Source organism: Microcebus murinus, chromosome 4 (assembly GCF_040939455.1).
Source record: "Microcebus murinus isolate Inina chromosome 4, M.murinus_Inina_mat1.0, whole genome shotgun sequence".
In the NCBI taxonomy this organism is placed as follows: domain Eukaryota; kingdom Metazoa; phylum Chordata; class Mammalia; order Primates; family Cheirogaleidae; genus Microcebus; species Microcebus murinus.
The window spans coordinates 81,688,183-81,695,270 of record NC_134107.1 but is presented as its reverse complement, the minus strand read 5'-3'; positions in this window follow the sequence as shown (position 1 = coordinate 81,695,270).

Sequence of the window (7,088 nt, the reverse complement as noted above, 5' to 3'; positions counted from 1 at the left end):
AGCATTGAACTTGACCTCAATTCGTTCTCAGAAAAGAAAATGTAGAGAATGAGTGCCCATGTGATATGAGGCAGAATATGCTATATTCCAGAGCCTCACACACATGCTGTACCAATACTGCACTGATGCCATTATCAATATGTTTCCACTCAGGCCCATCGTGGCATTTATACAGAATTAAGATTTTTCCTCCTCCCTTTCGCCCATTAGTCCCTAAACTTGAGTATGTTATAATGGACTTATTTTGTGTAGGTGTTTTCAGGGTTACTCATGACTTACTCCTGTGATTCATATTTTAATTATACCTGCTAGTCAGGCTTTCTCTTATGCCACATTAACCCAGCTACTTGAGAGAAACCAGAAATGGTTTTGCTTTGAGGTGGACTTACTGTCAGTTTTGAACTGTTGTTTTCATGTGTTATTCTCCCCACCACAATAACCAGATTCTTTCCGAGAAAATAGACTTTATAAATAAATGATTGTCAATACCAACAAGCTTATTTTCATAGGAAATTTTAATACATTGACATGTAGCTTTTCCAAAAATTTCCACTTCACAATGCATGACACTGTCAGCTGCATGGTGAGCTGCACAAATATTTTACAGGCTGACACACTCTTTGTCATGCTTACTGGCACAGAGAAATGTCTGTTTGTTTTCCTGATTCTGAAATGGGATGTGTCAGTCTTTGTTTATTTTTAAAACCAAATAGGTGGTATGGAATAGTAAACTAATATATTTTTAAATCTGCCTGAAACTTTTTTTCTTTCACCTGAATCACATCTGGCACTTAAGCCTGGTGCTTAATATATGCTCGATATTGTTACTGTCGAGTTATTATTACTTTTCAATTAATAATGTAGATTTAGACCTTCCAGGCTCAGATATTCTGAAATGAAGTTTAAGCCTGGTAAGAGATGACTAAACAAAAAGCAAGTGTACCTAAAAAGATTGAACATACTCTTCAGCCCTTTTGGAGTGAGGATGCGGTGACTTTGTCACTGCTTGCATTCTACCTGTGTGTTATCTGTTCTTATAGCCTTTTCCTTGACAGTAGGTTTTGTATCATTTGAGTTCAACCTTACATCATGTTGAGAAAAACAATATTGAACCCAAATGAGAAAAACACATGATTCAATTTTTAAATATTTTCCATTGTGGTTAAATATATGTAACATAAAATTTACTATTTCACCATATTTAAGTGTATAGTTTAGTGGTATTGAGTACATTTGCACTGTGGCGCAACCATCACCACCATCCATTTCCAGATCTTTGTCATCTTCCCCATCTGAAACTCTGTACCCATTAAACAATGATTCCCTATTGCCCCCTCCTCCCATACTCTGGTAATCACCATTCTACTTCTATCTCTATGAACTTGACAATTTAGTTATCTCACATAAGTGGAACTATACAATATTTGTCCTTTTGTGTCTGTCTTATTTCACTTAGATGATTTAATCATTAATAAGAGACACAAAGAAGACATAAAAACCATATACATATATTTAAAACCATTTGAACCTACATAAATTTTTGAATCAATGAAATTTCTAAAATACTCTCCTGCCAGCAGAAAAAGTAAGTTCAGATTAAGCTCTTAGATAGCAGGTATTCTTTATTCTTCCCCATTAGAAGCATTATTATTATTATTATTTTGTCCCATGTAAGGTTCCTAACATCACTATTTCTCATAAGATTGGTTGGTATATGACATTGTATTCTATGATGGGCAAATGTGAACATCATTAGTGTCAGCGCCCTAGGTGACTTTGTAACATGGTCTTTTGCAGCTAAAAATGCTCTCACAAATTGCAGAGCCTCTCTCAGCTACACACAACGCTCCCTGCTTCCTTTCCATGGTTGTCATGAAACACAGACAAATTCTCAATGTAGCCTGGGTTGAAAAAGAAACTTCGCTTTGTCTGGGGGTAAGAAATGGGAGTCTTTCACGAGAAGAGCACGGAACATAAGACACATTGTGTGCAACTATGGATTCCAAGAGCTCATTATCCAATAAATGGACTAAAGCGCAAGGGTTGGAAGACCGACAAGTTTAATGGTTGAGAGACGAGAAGAAGAAGCTTGGATGAGAAAAGTACACATGAGACTGGGAAAGAGATAGGAAATGGTCAGATTAAATAAAGGAAGGAAACATACTGTATAATTTCATTGACGAGGTAGGAATTCAACATAATTCTGATATTTAAGCCTATTGTATTTATTTATTTGTTTGTTTGTTTGCTTATTTATTTATTTACACAGAGTCTCTCTGTGTTGCCCAGGCTTGAGTGCAGTGACATCAGCCTAGCTCACAGCAATCTCAAACTCCTGGGTTCAAGTGATCCTCCAGCCTCCACCTCCCAAATAGCTGGGACTACGGACATGTGCTACCAAGCCTGGCTAATTTTTCTATTTTTAGTAGAGATGGGGTCTTGCTCTTGCTCAGGCTGGTCTTAAACTCCTGAGCTTAAGTGATCCTCCCGCCTCAGCTTCCCAGAGTGCTAGGCTTACAGGCGTGAGCCACCACACCCAGTCAATTCTGATATTTAAGCCTGTATACCTCAGAAGTGTTATCTTTTTTTAGAAGAAATATACATAGGTTCAGTTTTTTAAGCCAAGTTTGAGATATAATTAGAATATTAAGAGGTGCTATCTGGGGGAAAGAAGTAAAACACAGACATTCAGGGCTGTGGGTTAAGCCTAACAGAGGGACCATAAGAGCAACAAATTAAGACCACCAACCAGGGGACAGAAATAACTGCAGAGGGTGGAATTTGTTCTATATGACAACATGACTTCTAAAGTCCCCTCCAAATCCAGATTTTATTAAGATGACAGATTTCTGAAGAACAGGATGAAGGAAAAGAAGAACAGAAATCTAAGCATGAAACACTCATCAACTAACTACATATATGAGGGGAGTAGAGAAAGAGAGTTATTAATTGATTTAATTTAGGAAAGATTTAGAGGGGGGGCAGGATATAGATTTTTATTTCCGTTTAGTGTTGCCCCCTTGTGGCAAACCATGATGTTTGGTAACTGACAGTAAACAGAGCACCGAGAAAGGAGACCAAAAAGAAAAGGAGCATGTGCTGGGCACAGCACTCAGAATTCTTAAAAATGTTGCCTCATCTAAGCTGGTCCACAAGCATGTGACATAGATATTGTTTAAGTCTTCTTAACCCCATTTTCCATTTTTAACAGGTGGGAAAGTTATGACTCAGAGTGGTTAACTTGCCTAAGTTTACGTAGCTAGAAGGCACTGGAGTTGGGATTTTGATCCAGATCTGTCTAGCTAAAAAGGCCATATTTAAAAATAAATGCAATCAACAAATATTCTACTATAAGCCTGTGATGCTTTAGATGCTGGAACTACAAGAAGGGTAAGCAAAAATTTACCTCAATCCTGTCCTAATTATAATTTCAGTCTAACGAGTTATAGTAGAGACATTAATCACTTGGTCACCCAAAGGCTTTGTGATTTGTAATATTAGCTTTGTGATTTAGGGTAATTTACCTTTTAGACTTTACAGCTCCCCCAAATATAAAATTAGAAATGATAGGTGATAACGATAATGACTATCATTTATTAAACTCTTAAAGCGTGTCAGACATTGTTCTAAGCTAATAATGAAATAACATGGCTTATTTCACTTGGGTCATTTTTAGCTCTAGACTTGGGATGTTTCTATGCCTCTGTGACTCAGAGTTAGAATGTGGAATCTCCTCCATACTGATGAGAATCAATCATGGCTAGAGTGTTTTGGCACCCCACCCACGTGTGCTTAGAGACCTGCAGCTGTGTTTGGAGAGGAAGTGTGGTTCCTCTCTTACCTCTCACTGAAACCCCGATGGGCGTGGCCACCGCTGGGTTTTGTAGCAGCCACTGAGCACACAGGAAGGAAGTAACTGTTGACTGAGCAACTACACTGTCCATGATTTCACTAGGCCTACCAAAATCCTTGCACTGAGTCTGGAGGTAGAAATTTTATAATGAGGATGAGGACACTGAAGCACCAAAAAGCAAAACAACGACAAACAAAAATCACAACAAACAAAAACCACCCAGACAACATACCCCAGGATAAACACAGCTGTCTCTGACTCCAAGACCACACCACAATGAATACGTCAGGATATTTACCATACAAATTTATAATTTTTGTATAGCTTTTTCCACATTTACACCCTTTGCTTTCAGACTCTACGCTTCTAAATCATGTCTTGTTTGTCTCTGTATCTCTTGTACTTTGCACGCTATCAGCCCATGGAGGATACCTAACAAATGTTGTTTTGAATGCATGAGTGCCTTATATCTTCTAAAAATCATTCCTCGGCCTCTCTGGTAGAAGTGCCTGAGCAGATGTGTAGAGAAACAGAGGAAGTCTTCTCCCACTTGGCGCAGAGGTCTCTGCGTGTTGCTTGAGCTCTACTGAGCATGAAAGGAGGAGAGGAGCTCATTATCTGTGCTTCCAGCCGCCGAGTATGTCTGCGCTAGGACTGCTGCCATCCACACATGATAACAGGCCCTGGCAAAGGCAGGGAAAGACGTGATGAGGAAAATAACTAGCCCAGAAGGAGCTTAAGGAAACTAACTCAGATAAATGGCTCCACACCCAGCAAAGAGAAGTCATAACTCAGAGTGAAGCACACTAATGATTGTGATAAGAAGGATCATTGAAAAAGAGCAGACCCACAGTCTCCATGGTTTGAGCATTTCAGATGGGAAAAAGAACAAAAATCGGAAAGAGAATCTGCAACCAGTAGTCACAGTGGCCACTTCCTTTATGAGAAATAAAGTAAAATGTATGGTAATATTCCTTAAAAGGTACATTAAGTTACATCCTTTCAGTATGAATTTTATCTAACGGAATTAGAAAATTTTGTAACATTTGTCAGATTTTACAAAATTATGTATAATTACAGATTAGTTTTTCAAAAGGGAATTGGAGAGTTCTTTTTTTTTTTTTCTTTTTCTTTTTTTGAGGCAGAGTCTTGCTCTGTTGCCCAGGCTACAGTGCCGTGGCATCAGCCTAGCTCACAGCAACCTCAAACTCCTGGGCTCAAGCAATCCTCCTGCCTCAGCCTCCTGAGTACCTGGAACCACAGGTGCATACCACCATGTTCAACTAATTTTTTCTATTTTTAGTAAAGGCAAGGTCTCACTCTTGCTCAGGCTGGTCTCGAACTCCTGAGCTCAAGCAATCCTCTCACTTCAGCCTCCCAGAGTGCTAGGATTACAAGTGTGAGCCACCGTGCCCAGCTGAGAGTTCTTATTTTTACACTTGTTAGTCAGTTCTTTTTGCAACTGCCAGTTTATTAAACTATTATTGTGAGAAAGAAGTGAATTACCAAGATTAACCTTTAGTTCAATAGATAAAAGTAGTAGTCTCAATTCCATGTAATGCTGCGGCATATGTCCCCCTTCTAATTTTTCATGCTCTTTCAAAGAATACTTCAAAGATTTGTGAAGCTCTTCGATAATGCAATGGATACCAACATGCTCTCCCCTTGGATTCAACAAATGTCAGTATTTTGCTGTATTTGTTACCTTACTCCTCATTATATATATGTGTGTGTGTGTGTGTGTATACATACACACACATATTATATTTTTTCAGAAATATTTAAAGTAGATTTTTAGATATGTTGACACATCATCCCTAAATATTGCAAAATGAATCATCAGAGAATAAATAAATTCCAACATAACTAAAACTTAAAGAAAATTGGCCGGGCGCAGTGGCTCACGCCTGTAATCCTAGCACTCTGGGAGGCCAAGGCAGGTGGATAATTTAGGCTCAGGAGTTCGAGACCAGCCTGAGCAAGATGCAAGAGCCTGTCTCTACTAAAAATAAAAAATAAAAAAAATTTTAAGGCCGGGCGTGGTGGCTCACGCCTGTAATCCTAGCACTCTGGGAGGCCGAGGCGGGCGGATTGCTCAAGGTCAGGAGTTCAAAACCAACCTGAGCGAGACCCCGTCTCTACCATAAAAATAGAAAGAAATTAATTGGCCAACTAATATATATATATATATAAATCAGCCGGGCATGGTGGCTTGTGCCTGTAGTCCCAGCTACTCGGGAGGCTGAGGCAGGAGGATCACTTGAGCCCAGGAGTTTGAGGTTGCTGTGAGCTAGGCTGACGCCACGGCACTCACTCTAGCCTAGGCAAGAAAGCGAGACTCTGTCTCAAAAAAAAAAAAAAAAAAAAAAATTTTAAAAAAATTGTAATAGCTGACACTATTAAAATAGTAATTGTTTTTTAAAACCTGGTTTTATTATAGGCCTCTGGGTTTAACACACACAGGGAGGATAGGACAGGGACTAGGCAGGAATGGCAGATATAGATGGGTGACAGGATGGGTTTTTTTACCTGACCCTGTACTATTTCCCTTGGGAGGGAAACTTGGGTAAGACAGGGAAGGGAGACGTTTGCTACCGCAATGACTGCCTGGTGTTATTTTAAGGTCAGTTTTACCATGAAATAGGTGCATTGGGTTCTTGTCTTATAGGTTGTCTCAGCAGACTGAAGGATGACACAGGAGCTGAATGATAATCTGACTTTTCCTTTCATGCTGGGAATAGAGACAGTTGAAGGGGAAAAGAAACAGGAATAAAAATAGTGAATGAGCTTGTTTGGCAGGGAGCAGGAAAAGAGAGAGTAAGGATTTCCAGGTTATCCTTCTGTCTCTATGGCCGTCATGTGACTGATGATGACTCAAAGGAAAAGGGAAGACTGTCTTGTTCCTTTCTTGAAAACCGTTCACATGCCTAATGATCTGTTAATGAGATTTTCTTTCTGATAATAATTTCCTTTTGCCATTACAGAGGGTAAGAAGGGGCTAAGGAGTTACACTGTAAAAAGGAGACTACTACTGACTAACCTTCTCTGAAGCAGGAAAAAATGTTACCTAACATTAAAATATTTTCCTCTCAAATGGGAAAAAAAATCCTAGTTCTCTTCTAAGCTGTTTCAGGGTATTTTCAAAAATGAGAAAAACAATTAGTAGCTTAATCACTTATAAAACAATGTGATTATTCCTGTGAATATAGGAGTTTCCTTAAAATTTTGACAATGT